The sequence below is a fragment of the Calidris pugnax genome, unplaced genomic scaffold, assembly GCF_001431845.1.
Source record: "Calidris pugnax isolate Ruff unplaced genomic scaffold, ASM143184v1 scaffold42, whole genome shotgun sequence".
NCBI classification, from domain to species: Eukaryota; Metazoa; Chordata; class Aves; order Charadriiformes; family Scolopacidae; genus Calidris; species Calidris pugnax.
In genome coordinates this window covers 1,879,590-1,899,092 of record NW_015090920.1, presented here as the reverse complement: position 1 = coordinate 1,899,092, position 19,503 = coordinate 1,879,590, and positions in this window count along the sequence as shown.

Genomic DNA, 19,503 nt, shown 5'->3' with positions numbered 1-19,503 from the left:
CTAAATCTCCCCTCTTCCAATTTAAAACCGTTCCCCCTTGTCCTGTCACTGCACGTCCTGACAAAGAGTCCCTCCCCAGCTCTCCTGTAGCCCCTTCAGATATTGGAAGGGGCTCTAAGGTCTCTCTGGAGCCTTCTCTTCTCCAGGCTGAACAACCCCAGCTCTCTCAGCCTGTCCTCACAGCAGAGGTGCTCCAGCCCTCTGATCATCTTCGTGGCCCTCCGCTGGACCCATTCCAACAGGTCCATGTCCTTCCTGTGTTGAGGACTCCAGAGCTGGACACAGAGCTCCAGGTGGGGTCTCACGAACACAGAGTAGAGGGGCAGAATCACCTCCCATGACCTGCTGGCCACACTTCTCCTGATACAGCCCAGGATGGGGTTGGCTTTCTGGGCTGCCAGTGTGCACTGCTGGCTCGTGTTGAGCTTCTCATCCACCAATACCCCCAAGTCCTTCTCCTCAGGGCTGCTCTCCAGCCATTCTCTGCCCAACCTGTATTTGTGCCTGGGGTTGCCACATCCCAGGTGTGGGACCCTGCACTTGGCTTGGTTAAACTTCATGCCATTTGTACAAACTCACCTCTCCAGCCTGTCCAGGTCCCTCTGGATGGCATCCCTTCCCTCCAGCGTGTCGACCACATCACCGAGCTTGGTGTTGTCAACAAACTTGCTAAGGGTGCACTCTATCCCACTGTCCATGTCTCCAAAGAGAATTTATTTATATAGTTTGTATAATTATGTAACACTATAAAAAAATACTTTTCCATCTGATGAATAAAAGCTTTTTGTTTTTTTTAACTGCTTAATACATTGGGTCAGCATATATTTTATAAAAAATACACTTTATTATAAACATCTTTTAGTTAAGATAAAGGACATAGGACATGGTCAACTGAACTTTGACTACTGCTTATCCTAACATTCTTCTTCAGAATCAATGCTGGTAAGTTTAAATAATTTTCTAATAATATGTATGTATGATTTGAATAATTTCTCTTAGCTGTCATTACTTCTTTGTTCCTGTCATTTAAATAATTTGCTCGCTGCAACATAAAACAATTGCACTCCTGCATCCTACTAGGTATTCCACCAGGAGTTTTAGTGAGGCCTCTATTTTTATTTTGACTGAATATCTCAGTATTTCTACACGCTGATTCTAAAGTTTAACAAATCAAATACAATTTGACTGCTGCCCTCACTAGACAACCCAGAAAGTGCTGAATAACAGAATTCAGCAATCGCAAACCTCTTGGCTTCTGGAAAGAAGCAAACTGATGAAGTAAAAACCTAAGATGTGGAGTTTTTTACGTCACTTCTCAAAAAGAAATACAAATGCCATGCAGACTTCCACCTCTGCTGCGTTCCCCTGATTTAAGATATTCTGCAAGTGTTCCTCTGGGGACTATGTTTATCAAGTTTACACCATACCAGTGCTATCAAAATATGAAAAAATGAAAGCCCTAAAATAGCATTGGGCTTCTTCTGTGCCACAGGTATTCAACAGGAACCTTTGCAGACCTAACCAGCCATTTTCCTACCTGTTTCTATGTTTTGCCAAGTTACAGAACTTCACATGTCATATCAGAGAGAAGTTGAGGAAGACAATACATACAAAAGGTGTTGATGTTGAAGCTCAAAACAGTTGTTGGTTAGGAATTACAGTAATTGAGTGCTAATTTCTGCCTTTCCTAGTAGAGATTAGGTGCTTTAACTTGTATTCTCTACATCACTGGTGGACTTTCAGATGCACTCCAAGGGACACCAAGCCAAAGCACATCTTTAGCCAGATGAGGCGAGAGGTCAGGACCATATACCACCAGAAGGAGCTGGTATCTGCATTCACACTGTCTACAATGATGAGAAGTAAGTTAGGTATCAATATATTTCTGCTGTACGTAGAAATTGAGAGAAGGCATACAAACGTAGGCCATACCTTGTCTAAGTACCTACAGCTATTTTAACAGTAGGATCCGGTTGAAAGAGACAGATGTTTCCCTCTTTCAAAGAAAAGACCTTAAAAGCCCACAGAAAGGTCAGCCTCATTTGTAAAAAAACCAAAAAATCCCCAAAACCAAAAAAACACCCAACCAAAAACAGGTAGAGCACTTCGTTTTCCAGGCTGGATGGGGCTTGGAGCAACCTGGTCTGGTGGGAGGTGTCCCTGCTCATGGCAGGAGGGTTGGAACTAGATGATCTTTAAGGTCCCTTCCAACCCAAACCATTCTATGATTCTATGATTTTTCTAGCTCGTTTCCTTCTTTACTGTTTCTTACTCACTACATCTGCTAAACTAAGCTCTAGCACCATAAAGCTGAATGCAGGGGCGAGTAAAGCTATCACATCTGTTTCCTTCAATGAAGTTCACTACTCCAACAACTTGAATACCTTCTCCTCTCAGGTACTACTGAATCCTTTTGCTTTTTAAATCCAACTACTGGCATTCTTGCCAAGCAAATACATGTTTCCAAGTGAAGACTCCATTAACCTCCTCGTGGTCAATAAAGATGAAGAAGGAAGTGAAGTGTGTGCCTTAATGCATTTTCTCATACATCAGCCTCAGAGGTTCACAGTAGAAAACAGCAAAAATGACACACAGAAGTCTACTGACACTTGTCACCACAGATTGCTTTAAAAATTTTCACCAGCTGCTAATCCATCCATCTTCAATTTAAAACAGAGTATGGCCACCCATAACTCAGTGTTCCTGTTGTCCCCAAGAACAAGCGCGACACAGCTCAGCAAGCAAGCAACACCTAGAAAGATGATGGCAGCTGGGGGTGGGGAGGAAAGACCACCTTCAACACAACTTTCTGGAGGTGGAGGGGGAAGATCTTAAATGGAAGATATCCCACTCCGTGAGACAACGTGCGAAGTCCCATGCTAACCCTCAAAACATGGACACCTCCACATACAACAGCAAAGGGGAGGACCCTCACGAAAGGGGTCATCATGAGAGCTCATTACAGATCTACCTTACTAGATACAACTCTTAGATGTTGCTCCTTTCCACTGGAGTCATCCAAGAACTAAAAGCAAAAAAACCACAGAATCCTTGACCGATGATCTCAGGCAGCACCCACTCCTGTGCCTTTCAGACAATAGTCCCTCCTTACCTGAAAAATTCTAGTCTTCAATGGGTTGCATTTCAGCCAGGTTCTCCTCAACATAGACAAGCACTGAGAAGAAATACATGCAAAGTGCCAACCAGGTACAAGAAAAGGAGACATCACTCTAGAGAAGCTGCTCGAGAGCTGCATTCACATCTCCTCCAGAAGCATCCTGTACAGAGAGGTAGAATGCCAAAAAAGAACTTCAACAATTTGGCACTGGGTAGAATTTAAAAGCAAGGAAAAGTTTAACACTAACTCTTCAAGCCTTTTTTAAAGTAAGACTATGAAAGTCAAGGAAATAAATCCAGTCTCATTTACTGCAGGCAAGCTCTGTTGAGGAGCCCAAGTCTCGCTTCAGTGTTACCGCAGTCATTTGGAAGAGTCACGAAGACCTAACACAACCCAATTTCTACACCACTGGAAAAAAAAGAAGTGCTCCATAAACTGCGCATTTACATTAAGTCAAGGCCAAAATTAGACTGAAAAAGGAACAAGAAAATTGTTGTACACGCTTGATGTTACTTCGCTCTTTAATTACTTCCTAATTAAATTTGCATTCTTTGATAATATCTACTATTATAAGGTGATGCTCCAAATGGAAATAAATGCTAATTCCCCCACCAAACGAACCATCAAAATCATGTGCATTTAAATAGATTAGCAAAATTTATTTCAAGTTGTCTTCAGAATATTCTCATCTGCTTACTCAGTCTTCAACTTACAAAAGTCTTTGCCAAGGATGCATTAATCTACAACCACCCATAAACAGTCTTCTGCTCTTTTAGAGATACATCACAATCTGTCACCATTAAGCTCAAGATGGTTCCTACATAGATATGCTGAACTGACTTGCAGGTCACCTGTGACACAAAATTTCAGTAATTAAGTTTCTTGATAAGAAGCACTATCTTTTTACATAGAGGTTTTCAAATTAAGCAATTGGACCTTAATGCTGCAGCACTATGATTCCTACCATAGCAATACTGGATGTTGTTTGCACGTAAGCACAGAATGATATAGGCTGGAAGGCATCTATGGAGGTCACGTAGCCTGACCTTTCCTCAGCACGAGGTCAGCTTAGATCAGATCACTCAGAGGTCCAGGTCAGTTCTGAGCATCTCCAAGGTGGAAATCCCATTACCGCTGAGAAACCAGCGTTTGACCACCTCTACCTTTATGGTCTAAATTTTTATCCTAGTTGTAATTTATCTTGTTGCTGCTTGTGTCCTGTATCCCTCATCTTATCCCTGCCCATCTCCAAGAGGATAACGATAATCAAGCTTTCTACAGTAGCCACCTCTTCTAAAATAAAGATTAGTGATCATGTACATACTTCGTAAGTTGATCAGCTATCAAAAGATAGGATCCTTAATCAGATCAAATATATATTCAAATAGTGAGTTTGTATTGTTTATACAATTATACTATTCTTTTAGTTCTGAAAAAATAAAATAAACCTTCATAAACACAGATAACATTTTACTACATCAAATGGGAAACAAAAGCTAGAAAAATAGAAAGGGGTTCTGTGTTTATTTCAGGAAGCTAATGCCTCACTAATCCTTTAGCTCTCCACAGGAATGAATAAAACCCTCTGGATACAGAGACAAACCCTGATTATCTAAATCACTGGTATCTAAAATTCTGAAATCCAAAGGTCAGATACCTCCCCAGAGGACAGATGCTCTGGCATCCCTAAGAACAGATCAACTACCTTGATGATATTTGGAGGCTTACAATACAATTTTAAGTACTGTGGTCAATTGCCTCAGTGGTGGGGGCACGGTCATTTATTTCCTTTAATAAAAGAACCACGCAAGTTGGTCCAAATAATACAATCAACAGTAAATAAAGATTTTTCCCTCTTAATTAGTGTCTACATGCTAGCTTGCTCAATATAGCTACACTCACTGATGTTATATTGCATAATGTAATCAATTTATCACTATGCTACCCCGGTCATTAATTCCAAGCTCATATTCATTTTTATTTACTTTAATTAATCACAAAGTTGCGATTTCCTAACAAGGGCTGAAGGCTGACCTATATTAAAAAGGTGCCACAGGCTATTGGCAAACCAAAGAGGAAGCCAGGCTTTTCCCAGCGCTGCATGGTGGGAGGACGAGAGACAACAGGCGTGTTTCAGACTGCATATAAAGCGATGCATTTTCACCCAAGGACAGAGAGGCACCAGAACGGGGCCCACAGAAGTTGTGCTGTCTCCAGCCTTGAAGGTTTTCAAAACACAACAGCATCAAGCCCAGTGGAACTTGGTCCCATCTCACAGCTGGTCCTGTTGCGAGCAGAAGGCTGGACTACAGACCTGCTGAGGTTGCTTCCCACCTGAGAGATCCTGAGATGTTCTTTTCCCCACTGTCACGTATACACCAAGTCAATCCCAGCATCCCATTCTAATATTTCACGTGCAGTCTGTTGATTTACCAGATTCTTTTAACTTTGGACCAACAGCCTTCAGCTTTCTGCCCATTCTGCTACTTTATAACACAGAAGGTGACCTTTCCACCAGCGGACGTAGTTTTCTCTCTGGACATCTCCTTGGGGGCCAGAATAACAGTCAAGAAGTCTGCAGTAAATGAAAAACAGAAAGCAGACATACTATAGAAAGTGTAGGAAAGAGGACAGGCTCTCCCAAACATACAGGCCCCCTCACTAGCAAAGTCTTTTCTATTTGACTCACATCCAGCCGTAGAAGATCCAAGCAGGTTCAAGAGCCATTCCAGCTGCCATGTCCAGTAGCACACGAGTCCTGTGACAGGTTTTTCTTTAGCCACCCCCACCCTTACTGTGGGGGGACAACATTTTGACCCATGCTAACAACCCTTCCTTAACAAGGCTGTCGTGGCATGCCAACATTTCAATGGTCCTACCTGGAGTTGAGTGCACGGTCCTGTCCAAAAGCAGCTGCCCTGAAGAATCATAGAATCCTTCAGGTTGGAAAAGACCCTTGGGATTATCAAGTCCAACCATCAACCCTACTCTACAAAGTTCTCCCCTACACCATATCCCCCGCTGCCTTTGACAACAAAACAGCTATTTGTGTGGTGCTGTGTATTTCAGGTAACATTTGAGTTAAGCGCCAGAGCGGACATTGCATTAAGTGTCCTCCCCCAAAAATACCTAGAAGCACAGCTTCACAAGACGTGCAGCACCAAGGCACTTCCTCAGTCTGTACTGAGTCAAAGGAAAAATCCAGGCAAAGAGGCCCTGCAGGTAACTGGCCAAGCAGGCTGCACATCCTCCCCACTGGTCCTCCTGCCCTGGGCTAAGCAGGCTTTTTGGAGGCTGTGTGCTGCACAGCTGGCGTCCAGGTATTCCCAAGGATCAGAAGAAACAGTTTTGCAGAGGAGGTTTCATTTCTGGGCTGCCAGCTAGCTATTTCTGTTCTGCAAGAACTCCCTTCTGGTCAATGACCTTGGACTTGAGGCCTTGAAGTGCACGTATTCCAAGGAATTATTTCCTCTCTGCTAAATTTAATGTTACTGTTCGCAGAAGGTCTCTGTGTTGCATCTTTTTTTGCTAGAGAATTTTGCCAGATCAGGCAGAGTTAAGGGAATAAGCAGCCTGACCACCAAAAGTATAGATCAGTATATATTTAATTGGTTTATGTATATCACATGACGATTCAAGAATTGGAGCATCTCCCTTATGAAGAAAGGCTGAGAGAGATGGGACTCTTCAGCCTGGAGAAGAGAAGGCTGAGGGGAGACCTTATTAATGCTGACAAGGATCTAAAGGGTGGGTTGAAGGAGGATGGAGCCAGACTCTTTTCAGTGGTTCCCAGTGAGAGGACGAGGGGCAACGGGCACAAGCTGGAACATAAGAGGTTCCACTCCAATTTGAGGAGGAACTTCTTCACAGTGAGGGTGGCAGAGCCCTGGCAGAGGCTGCCCAGGGAGGGTGTGGAGTCCCCTTCTTTGGAGATTTTCAAGACCCACCTGGATGCTCCTGAGTAACATGCTCTGACAAGCTCTAGGCAATCCTGCTTCAGCAGGGGAGTTGGACTAGGTGATCTCTATGGTCCCTTCCAACTCTAAAAATTCAGCGAAATTCAGTGAAATCCTTAGTATTCCATTTAACGTTGCAACTGAACAAGTCGAAGGTGACGATATCCATGATTCCCAACAATAAAGGTTTACTTATTTATCCTACCACACACTACACCAGGAATCTATGGCTTCCAGAACCTGTTTCCAAAGTGCACATACAGCTATAAAACATCTCTCTAGCTGTTGTGGTGCCAGCCATCTCACAACAATTTGCCAACCTTCACCTCAGAGGAGTGTTGCAGAATTCCGAGTCTCATCTCGCAGAAGAGTCTCTTTACTCAGCTCCTTGAACTCCCATCAACAGCTCTCTCTCAAGCCCAAGCATGTTTAACTCAACTGCAGTAACAAGGCATGTTAAAAAAGGAACATTAGGACAACAATTTCCATAAACGTCTATTTTACTGCACAGTTTATCAGCTTCTGATGGTAAATGAGAAGATGCTTTATTCCAGTAGCTACCTGGAAACAAGGAAATTCAGTGAATTAGTACCACCATCCTGATAGGGGAGAGACCTCTGAATATTGTCCAAGATCATTTACTGTATTCCTGGGAAAGCTCGTCCTGCAGACTACCTGCAAAGTCCTCACAGCTTTGGGTTCTACCTTCTTTATATCTTTGTTGATAAGCTGGATAAGGGGATTGAGTGCACCCTCAGTAGGTTTGCAGACAACACCAAGCTAGGTGGGAGTGTTGATCTGCTGGAGGGTAGGAAGGCTCTACAGAGGGACCTGGACAGGTTGGATCGATGGGCCAAAGCCAATGGGATGGGGTTCAATAAGACCAAATGCCAGGTTCTACATGTTCGGCAACAACAACCCCAGGCAGCGCTACAGGCTGAGGGCAGAGTGGCTGGAGCTGCCTGGCAGAAAAGGCCCTGGGGGTGTTGGTGGACACCGGCTGAACAGGAGCCAGCAGTGTGCCCAGGTGGCCAAGAAGGCGGCCAACAAGAAGGCCAACAGCATCCTGGCCTGTGTCAGGAGCAGCGTGGCCAGCAGGAGCAGGGCAGTGACGGTGCCTCTGGACTGGGCACTGGTGAGGCCTCACCTCGAGGGCTGGGTTCAGTTCTGGGCCCCTCACGACAAGAAGGACATTGAGGGGCTGGAGCGTGTCCAGAGGAGAGCCACCAAGCTGGGGAGGGGTCTGGAGAACAAGTCCTACGAGGAGAGGCTGAGGGAAGTGGGCATGTTGAGTTTGGAGAAGAGGAGGCTGAGGGGAGACCTCCTTGCCCTCTCCAGCTCCCTGACAGGAGGGTGGAGAGAGGTGGGGGTTGGCCTCTTCTCCCAAGGGAATCATGACAGAAGCAGAGGAAATGGTCTGAAGTTGGGGCAGAGGAGGTTTAGATGAGATCCTAGGAAGAATTACTTCAGTGAGAGGGTGGTCAGGCCCTGGAAGGGCCTGCCCAGGGAGGTGGTGGAGTCACCATCCCTGGAGGTTTTGAAGAAAGGTGTAGCTGTGGCACTTCAGGGCATGCTCTAGTGCCTGAGATTGTTGGGGCGGGGATTTTTTGTGTATGGTTGGACTCCATGATCTCAAAGGTCCCTCCCAACTATGAAGATTCCGTGATTCTTGCCAACTGCCAGGGATCTCATTTTGAATCAAACTTTTCCTATCTTGACCAGCTTAATAAATGTATTAGAAGTAAAATTTTTAAAAGTCACAACAAACACCAACAGACTAAAACAATACTGAATATCCAAATAACTGTTTCAGTCTGCAATGTGAAATCGAAGAGTGTCCAAAGTAAAAAGTCATCTTTTTATTTAATGACCTCCAAGGTGAACAGAAGACTGTCTCCTATTGCCATCTGGGGGGAGTCAGACCTCCCCACACAGCTCATCACTAGGACTTAATATACTAAGCTAATTGATCTCTCCTTTTTCTTGAACCAAAGAGAAAACTACAGTACTGGAGATCAAGTCCTAAAAAGAAATAAAAGGAGTGTATAAATGGAGTCAGTCTACAAAAATTATGACCATGTACTTCTTTCTTTTCCAGGAAGTAGCACTCAGCACGTGAAACACGCTAATCTAAGTTTCTCTAAAGGCTTTTTACTTTGCAACTAGGAGAGCTCAACAGAACATTCAGTTCATGGACTTGGATTTTTTTTTTGGCATCATACTTTAAATAAGAACACAATGAAAATTTAGTTATCTCCACACAGTGCATCTCCTCCTGTTAAATTCACATTCAAAACTCAAACCAGCTTTCCTCAGTGTCTTCCCAGACAATCCCTTCATTCCTCAGTTCATTCATGGCTTTTCTCCTTCCCCTTCTTCTGAGATGTTAGATCTGAGAGATCCCAGATCAACAAAGATACCATGTAATACACACTCCTGATCATTATTAACTTGAATCAGATTTAGACCACTAAATAATACCTATTATCCTCCAATTAACAGTGTAACTAGATGCATTGCCCATCAATCCTAAGAAGCTGAAAGCAGAAGAATGCAGATAACAGATTTAGTTTTCAACCTCTTCTTCCATCCAAGCATGGATTCCACAAAGAGAACTTGTCCTGCCAAGACTTCAGACATGAAGTCTTTACACAAAAAAAGCAGGTGAATTAAAGCCTTTGCTTCAAAGCACAAGATCTGTAAAAAGACTCAGTAGGAAGCAAGTTTCGGGTTCAGACCACTTTGAATGGGTAAGTTTTAACACATGCACAGGGAAAAAAAATATTATTGAAGACACTGAATAACTTAAGTCAAGGAAACGTCAAGGAAATGTCACTTGTGCCTCCATGAAATTGCAATGTGTCTTCAGCCATCCACTAACCTCACTATTTGAGTGGTCTGTATGGTCAAACATGAAGAAGTGTCTTAAGAGATAAGTATCAACAGATCATAATTTTAATTCACTTTCCACATGAATGAACAAAGAATCATACCTTTATTAGTCAGTACTTCTAATGGATTTGTAGTTACTGAGTTTGTGAATGTGAATTTTAAGTTTCCATCTGGATTTGGGCTGGGGCAGGGTGGGGGTGCTGGTGGTTTCATTTTGGTATTTTTTGAAGGAGAGGGGATAACATTTAGGAAGAGAAATATAGCAGCTACTTGATGATACAGCTTGATCCTTCCTTCCCCTTAACACATTCTTACTCAACTTGCTCAGAATATAATTTGAAGAACCTCTTCTTCCTCTGCCTGTGAGCCACTAAATTATCATTCTTTTAGAATTTCTTCCTCTACTATCTGTCTGGAGTATTTACCAACTGAAAAAAACAAAACAAAACAAACCTATTACTCTTCTATTAACTGCAATCTAAGTTGGGGACTTCTTTTTTCCTATTGCAAAGTTAAAACTATTTGAAAATTCTACACTAGAAATATCAGACTAAATCAGACAAAATTCTGGCTAAAATTATTTGTGCCATAACAAAAGTGGACCAAACAAAATCCATGATGAAAAAAGAAGACCAACCCAATACCATAAAATTTTATTCCCATAAGAAATAAGGGGACATGAAGTAAAAAGAAAGCTAAAAATTGGTGAGGTATAACAGCTGCTTCTTAGCACTATTTAAACTGTTGTTTATTTCTGTTCAGAGGGAAAAAAAAGTGACCTTATAGTTAGTTTGATAATTAAAGACACTAGGTAACCATAACCTGATGACTGTAGCTTCCTCACAGCTCTGTAAAGAAATGTCACATTTGGCTTGATGCCCACATCATTAAAATAATCATAATAAACCAAAGTTCATGTGGTGTTATTTTGACGGAATCAGGCTTTTCACAACACAATCAGAAGACTAAGTTCTCTATGATGAAATGAAGAGTGCTGCTAAGCACTGCAAGGTGTTAGAACATTTACAAATGGAGATTTATTTAAACAGAGCTCAGGAAAGGTATCACAGAATCAGGGAACACCGTACAAGACAAGTCATTAAGCTTATTGATGCCTCCACCTTCCTTGTTTAAAGAGACTTCACTTTTTTTTTTTTTTAAACTCAAATAAAAAGTTTAACCAAGATACTAGACCTGTATGCTTTTCAACTTCCAGACATCACAGATTTTTTACATTCCAACCCAGGTCTGTCAGGAGATCTCAAGTTGGAATTAATTTAAGAATCTAATTTGAGCAATAATGTTTTGCCCCGTTTACAATGAAATATCACCCCCTTGGTTCTCTTCCTGATGAAGACCTGAAGTGTAACCAGCCTTTAAACACTGTGATTGAGTATCATTCTTGATTAAAATTTTTCTGAAGTCTCTCCTTATTGGGCAACACAATTGAGATTTACTCTTGTAAAAGTAAAGGTGCAATGGACAGTTTAGTTTGAACTCTCTTGTAAGAGGATTAACATTTCATGGATATGTCCTTAGTAATTAGCTATATAGAAAATCCTGAACAGGAAAGCCACTACTCTTCTCTACTGATCGATAAATTCTTCAAGAATATTATGGAACTTGAGCTGCTGTTCACTTCCAGTCTGTTCCTAATACCATTGCAAATTGGTACCAACACTTACCTGCAACTTGTTAGAACAACACGCAGAATTACAATTTTCCATTGCCTTCATCAGAAAATAAATTCTCCAATAACCAAACTCAACGAGTGCACTAAGGCTCAAAAACAAAAAGGGGAGATTTAGGCAACTGCAACTTGGAAGAGAAACCACCAAACTGGAAAGGAAAATAAAAATCTTTTCTCCAAAGCAGCAGAGCAACATCTTCCTTCTAAATTGTTCTTAGATTTCTGGCTTTACTGCTGACTATTTTGGAAAACAATAGTAAGAAAAAAAGCCTTTAAAGTTAATAATCCACCCTGGATCTTGTCAAACACACCACTACAACCAGAAAGTCACCGGCTAAGTTATGCATGTATTCATTGAAACTCCTAAAAAGCAGTTAAATCCTTTTTGAAGATAGTGTCACTTAACACTGAATGAATCAATTGCAAGAACCACGTGTAGAAAGCAGAGACATGGAGACAAACAATAAACACTCCAGGAACACACTGATTCAAATAATCACCTTCTTTCCTGCAGCAGACCCGGCAGACAGATTCCCTACAAATCACTCCACTGTTATGTTTTTAAAGAATATTATTTTGGAATTCAAATAAGTTCTTGGGCAAGTTCCTAAACTAATAGGTTTGTATTTCCAAAAGCATCTGACCCAATTCTCAAGTCCAGGTTAAACCATGTCTGTATTGACTTCCCTTTTGACATCCTTCAAATGTTTGTGTTGGTACCTGGACAATACTGCAAACACAACTCTGACACAAAGATGTTTTGTGCAGGGTCATAAGGTGGTGTTTTCCAAATGAAGCGTTTTGAGCCAGGTCTTCTCCGACCTTTAAGAGCTAGCTAGTAAGTTACAGACTTAGATCCAAATTCCTTCCATTACTTTTTAAAACAAAACAAAAACCCCAAACAAAACTGCAAACAAAACCAAAACATCCATTTCACTGCCAGAGATGACAGGTCCTAAAAGCCACAGAAATCCAGCTTGGACAAGTTCTGATGTCACTGAGAAGAACTCTGGGCTAAGGACCACGGAACACCTCAGCCAAGAAAAGTCTGAAGAGCAATTTGAAGTTCTCAATGAAGTTATAGGCCTTAAACAAGCACTATTTTGGGGAACTCTACATTAGACCAGGGCATCCCCACCACCGTGGTGCTAAAGAGGTACCATGATATCCAGCTGTTTTGTTTCTTTGGTTTTGGGGTATTTTTCCAGAAAAAAATGTTGCAATCCTTCCCTCCTCATCATTACTTTCTGGGATTCCCCGTATCAGAACAAGGTACAACTGCATTTGTAGTGTCAGAACTGCAGGGCTGAGGTATGAACTCTAGCAGAGCCTTCAATAACAACAGAGATAATCAAATAATTCCACATGGCTATCAAAAATGGATTGGACACACATAGCTGGGTGAGGCTATACTTGAGAAACGCAATATGGAAGCCAGAACTCCATGTTCCTGCCAGGAGAAATTTGGGGGGGTAGAGGTATGAGTAGACAGGATTGAAGTATATGTATATACATACATTGCACATCCAGCCTTTCAGTTGCAAAACAAAATGTCTTCTCTATGACTGAAGACTGAAGAATCACAGAATCACAGAATCTTCTAGGTTGGAAGGGACCTTAAAGATCATCTTGTCCAACCATCAACCTCACTGACAAAAATAGACACCCACACAACAAACAAGGAGCATCATCACTAAACCAGACCTCCCAGCACTACATCAACCCGGCTTTTGAACACCTCCAGGGATGGGGCCTCAACCACCTCCCTGGGCAGCCCATTCCAATGCCTGAGAACCCTTTCAGTGAAAAAATTTTTCCTAATATCCAGCCTGAACCTCCCCTGGGGCAACTTGAGGCCATTTCCTCTTGTCCTGTTGCCTGTGACTTGAGAAAAGAGACCGACCCCCACCTCTCTACACCCTCCTTTCAGGGAGTTGGAGAGGGCAAGAAGATCTCCCCTCAGCCTCCTCTTCTCCAGGCTGAATAACCCCAGCTCCCTCAGCCTCTCCTCATCAGACTTGTTCTCCAGACCCCTCACCATCTTTGTTGCCCTTCTCTGGACCCGCTCCAGCACCTCAATGTCTTTTTTATGGTAGGGGGCCCAAAACTGGACACAGTACTTAAGGTGAGGCCTCACCAGTGCCCAGTACAGGGGGAATATTGTCACTGAAGGCCAGGAAATTCCAACGAAAATATCTCAGACCAAAGGACCACAATTCCTTACAAATGACGGCACTTTTACCGATCCTAAGACAACTTACTGTCTCCCCAAATACCTGACCCACAGTACATCCACCGTGAGCAAGAAAATGCATCCTTTGCACTCCCTAGAATTGTTTAGTGTAAGTCTTACAAACCAGATAAGTAACTTAAACCCCTACCCCCAATTCATTTCCTGGTGTAGGACGCTAAGCACTAGAGCCTATTCATAGAATCATAGAATGGTTTGGGTTGGAAGGGACCTTAAAGATCATCCAGTCCCAACCCCCTGCCCTGGGCAGGGACACCTCCCACCAGACCAGGTTGCTCCAAGCCCCATCCAGCCTGGCCTTGAACCCCTCCAGGGATGGGGCAGCCACAGCTTCTCTGGGCAACCTGTTCCAGTGCTTCACCACCCTCATAGTAAAAAATTTCTTCCTGAGATCTCATCTAAATCTTTTTTCTTCCAGTTTAAAACCGTTTCTCCTTGTCCTATCATTACACCTCCTGGCAAAGAGTCCTTCTCCAGCTCTTCTATAGGCACCCTTCAGGTATTGAAAGGCTGCTCTAAGGTCTCCCCGGAGCCTTCTCTTCTCCAGGCTGAACAACCCCAGCTCTCTCAGCCTGTCTTCACAGCAGAGGTGCTCCAGCCCTCTGAGCATCTTCGTGGCATTCTGCTGGACCTGTTCCAGCCGGTCCATGTCCTTTCTTTGTTGAGGACTCCAAAGCTGGACACAGTATTCCAGGTGGGGTCTCACGATGACTGATTATGACTGATACAGATCATATTTGACACAGAAACACAAGCAGCGTATCAAATAGCGTGGTATTACAGATCAACTATTATTTTTCCTCTATGGGGACTTGTATATGGTATACTCGGTTCATCTGTGACAGAGAACAGCATCGCAGTCTGGAAGTCCATCATCTCCTGTCCCATCACCCAGGACTGTACAGAATCACAGAATCTTCTAGGTTGGAAGGGACCTTAAAGATCATCTTGTCCAACCATCAACCTCACTGACAAAAATAGACACCCACACAACAAACAAGGAGCATCATCACTAAACCAGACCTCCCAGCACTACATCAACCCGTCTTTTGAACACCTCCAGGGATGGGGCCTCAACCACCTCCCTGGGCAGCCCATTCCAATGCCTGAGAACCCTTTCCGTGAAAAAAATTTTCCTAATATCCAGCCCGAACCTCCCCTGGGGCAACTTGAGGCCATTTCCTCTTGTCCTGTCGCCTGTGACTTGAGAGGCAGGTTTCTCCATGTTCATCACGGACCAAACCAGTCTGTCTGCACTCACTCAAGCCACCTCACTTGAAACAGAAACAGCACAACATAAAACTGAACTAAAAAATGAAGGGTGAACAGGGTAAGATGCACAGTGTTTTTGTAATATATCAATTGCCTTTATTACACTGCAGTGAGATCACTTGGCTGTAAAAGCCTGAGATTTACAGCTACCTCATCTTATACACAGGGGTATTGTATTTTATTTCATGAGCCCTGGGAGGGGTGAAGGGTGGGAAGAGAATTAAAATTTCTCTCAGGTCCACCCTTTGAAGGAAAAAAACAAACAAACAAACAAAAAAAAACCACCAGCTATTTACACGCTTCTAATATCATGAGAAAATGAACTTGCAACTTTTGACCTTAGATTCAACCAAGGCCATTTGCAGTAACATTTTATTTAGAGCCAAACAAATGCCTTTTCTTCATATATTCATAAAGCATCAAGCAATTCTGCTTCTCATGAAAAAAATTAATTTCTCTACAGATTTCATACTTCGCACGATATACGGGGGTAGTCTGATTTTGCAGCAAACTGAATTGAAGAATAAATCCAAACAAGCCACTGTCTCACTGGCACTGGAGGGAGAAGGGAACAGTAACACGGGGAAGAAAATAACTTGTTCACAAAAGAAGCAGGGGCGAGCGGGCAGGAAGGAAGAAAGAAAATTAAGAAGAAAAAAAAAAAAAAAAGCAGCAACCAGAACACAAGCAGCTGGCACTCAGGGACTACGAAGGACTTCGGTTCCACAATAACAGGATCAGTTGCATAATCACTGCTGCCTGAGAAGTTATACAATGTCCACCCTTCTCCTCATTTGGAAAACAAATAAACAACAAAAAAAAGTCCTTAGCACACAGCAGCTAATAAAGGAATCGCCGCATGTTAAATCCTACTAAAGAGAAGGCCCTCTGGAGTTTCCAGCATTACCTTGTAGCTTACGGAACATAAAACATTAAATTCTATGTTAACCCTTACTAAAATCATCTTATTTCCCCTAAAAGCAACATGTCCTAACACCAGTGCCAAGCCACAAGAATTTACCACCTGGCTTTTCCAGCCCTGCTCTCTTAAGCCATGTTCACGTTGGAGAAAGCTTTCTCTTCAGGCTAAGTTGCATGAAACTTGACCTCTCTGGTTGCTGCAGAACTTTGTGAATTCTGTGGCTCTCAGAATACTGGAACCGGAATCAGAAACTACCAAAAAATCTGAGACACTAACACAATTCTAATTCTGTAATTGGCTATTTTGTACATACTCACAGCAGAACTGGGAACGGGATGTCATCCAAAAGGACCTGGACAGGCTGGAGAGGTGGGCCCAGGTGAACCTCATGAGGTTCAACAAGAGCAAATGCAAGGTTCTGCACCTGGGCCGGAACAATCCTCGCCACCAATACAAACTAGGGGGTGAGGGATTGGAAAGCAGCCCTGAGGAAAGGGACTTGGGGGTGCTGGTGGAGGAGAAGCTGGACATGAGCAGGCAGTGGGCAGCTGCAGCCCAGAAGGCCAATCCCATCCTGGGCTGCATCAAAAGATGCGTTGCCAGCAGGTCCAGAGAGGGGATTCTGCCACTTTACTCTGCTCTGGTGAGACCTCACCTGGAGTATTGTGTGCAGGTCTGGAGCCCTCAATATAAGAAGGACATGGACCTGATGGAGAGGGTCCAGAGGAGGGCCACAAGGATGATCAGGGGGATGGAGCACCTCTGCTCCGAGGACAGGCTGAGGGAGCTGGGGTTGTTCAGCCTGGAGAAGAGGAGGCTCCGGGGAGACCTAAGAGCAGCCTTCCAGTCCCTGAAGGGAGCTACATGAAGGCTGGGGAGAACCTGTTTAGAAAGGCCTGCAGTGACAGGACGAGGGGCAATGGCTTCAAGCTGGAGGGGAACAGATTTAGACTGGAGATGAGGAGAGGGTTCTTCACTGTGAGGGTGGTGGAGCACTGGAACAGGTTGCCCAGGGAGGTGGTTGAGGCCCCATCCCTGGAGATATTCAAGGAGATGAATGAAGCCCTGGGCAACCTGATCTAGTTGGGGGTGTCCCTGCTGACTGCAGGGAGGTCGGACTAGATGGCCTTTGGAGGTCCCTTCCGGCCTGGGCAATTCTATGATTCTATGAAAATATTGGTACGAGAAATGAAGACAAGTCAACACTTGAGGAATAACACAGCACTGGAGAAAGAGGTTCTCCTGAGCAGTTATATATTGTGCAGACCTGGGGCATTGCACAGAATCAAAGTGAGGTTTGACTCCAGCATCAAAGACCGTGAAGATACTGCATGCTGACTAAGAGGCAGTTGAATTTTAGCTTGCCAGGACTGAATCCATAAAGATAAGTCTAGCCTAATTATAGCCTTCTCGTTAAGGAGTTGGACCAAAAAGAACCAAAGTTTTATCTCCTCGCCTAAAATTTGCATTTCTCTGTGATTATCCCTTTTCTGCTGTAAGTCTTGTCCATTTGGTTCTTCTTACCTTCTGGGTCAGAAGGTTTGTATCTTCCTGCTGTGATTTGGGCTCACAGCCCAATGCTGCTGCATTGCAGACTCAGCAAAGCCATGATGCAGCAATATGCCTGAATTTCTTTGGTAGTGGAAGTACATATCATTGCTGCCAAAGCCTGAAAGGTAAAACTCAGAGGTCCCATGGCACTTCAGAAAAAAAAAAAAAGACAAAAAAAAAAAAAAAGACACAAGACTAAAAAACCATGACAACACTGCTGAGATGGCCATCTTGGCCATTTTACGCCCTGTTGTTATTTGCTAGCTAGTGTCCAGAATATTGCGAAATTCACTGATTGTGCAAAGACAGAACAAAACATTCACTCTTCTGCTCACCCCTACAGCTCCAAGCATTACAACCTGTGCTGAGCACAAACCGCTTCCTGAAACAACTGCAGGAATCAGCAGCTCCCCTCAAAGAGAAGGAGAAGTATCAGGATCTATATTGCAGTGGAAGCATAAATCAATTAAAGAAGAAAGGGAGACTCCTATCCTATATTCCCCATGAGGCACCACTCTAGCCTGTCAGCTCCTGGGTAGGTAGACAGATGAGGATGGAACCATCTCTAGCCAAGACCAGGCTGGATAGGGCTTTGAGCAACCTGGTCTAGTGGAAGATGTCCTTGCCTTTGGCAGGGGGTTGGAACTAGATGATCGTTAAGGTCCCTTCCAGCCCAAACCATCCTATGATTCTATGAAGGAGAAGCTGCTAACCTGAAAGCATGCACAAATGACATAACAAGAGAGTAGCACATTTCAAACTCCACTTTTATCTTCCCCCCCCCCCCCATATTGGGGATTGCTGCAGGTGGCAATAATCCAATCCTTAAAGCCCCTTACTCTGAATATGCTACAAACCAGCACAGATTTATCCATAGTGCTTCAGCTCTGAATTCAATAAGCCACTTACCTTTCCTAATGCTTCTGCAACAACTCAGAATTTCGATTAATGACCTGCTCTGCACCGGGACTCAGGCAGGACTCAGGGGGCTGTTCAAAGAGTAAAGCAACTCCAGCCCACCCTTAAAACACTGCTGTACACTAATCCACATGCAACTGGAACACCTATTGTGGATCAAGAGTGTGATGCCTTTCCTTCTGAGGAATACAAGAAGATCTGACAATACCCCCCTATCCTCCCCCTCCCATTCTTTTTTGCTTTGGTGCTAAGGAAGGGAGAGAAGGGGAAAAGCCCCAAGCATAGAGTGCTCCAGGACACCAACGTGCAAAATCCAGCACTGTTAATCAATTTACTTCTGAGATAGACACCCAAATGCTACAAACTAAGAAACTCAGAAAGTTCACAGCTAAGCTTCCAAACCTACTAACTGTGCTACCCGCTTTCTAATGCGCAGGGAAATGGTGTACATATGAATATGTGTCTTACTAGTAAATTCACACATCTGAAAGACAATCAACTTAAATGACTTGCTGCTTAGTTGTCAAGGCTCGCTCTATAGTTAATAATTTCAAATTAAACGGCTCTTTGGAAGCATGGTCTTCAAACCAGCATCTAAGGTAATGGCAATCAAGCACCTGTAAAAGACAATCATTTCCTCCCAAGGCTATAGGGGCATCCTACACATCTGTCTTGATTTTGGACAGCTGGGTCCACACACTTAGGAGAGGTGAACTCGGCCCTCTGCGTGGCTCAGCTGATGAGCAGTTTCTTTTAACATAATCACTATCAAATGCTTCAAGTCTGTAACAACCTTTATTTTCAATGAAGGATGGACAGACAACTAACGGACTCACTGCAAACCCCATCCTAAGCCACTAGGAGAAAGGAAGAGAAAGAAAGAAACTAGAAGGGAAGAGAGAAAGGAAATTTAAAAAAAAAGGAGTAATGAGA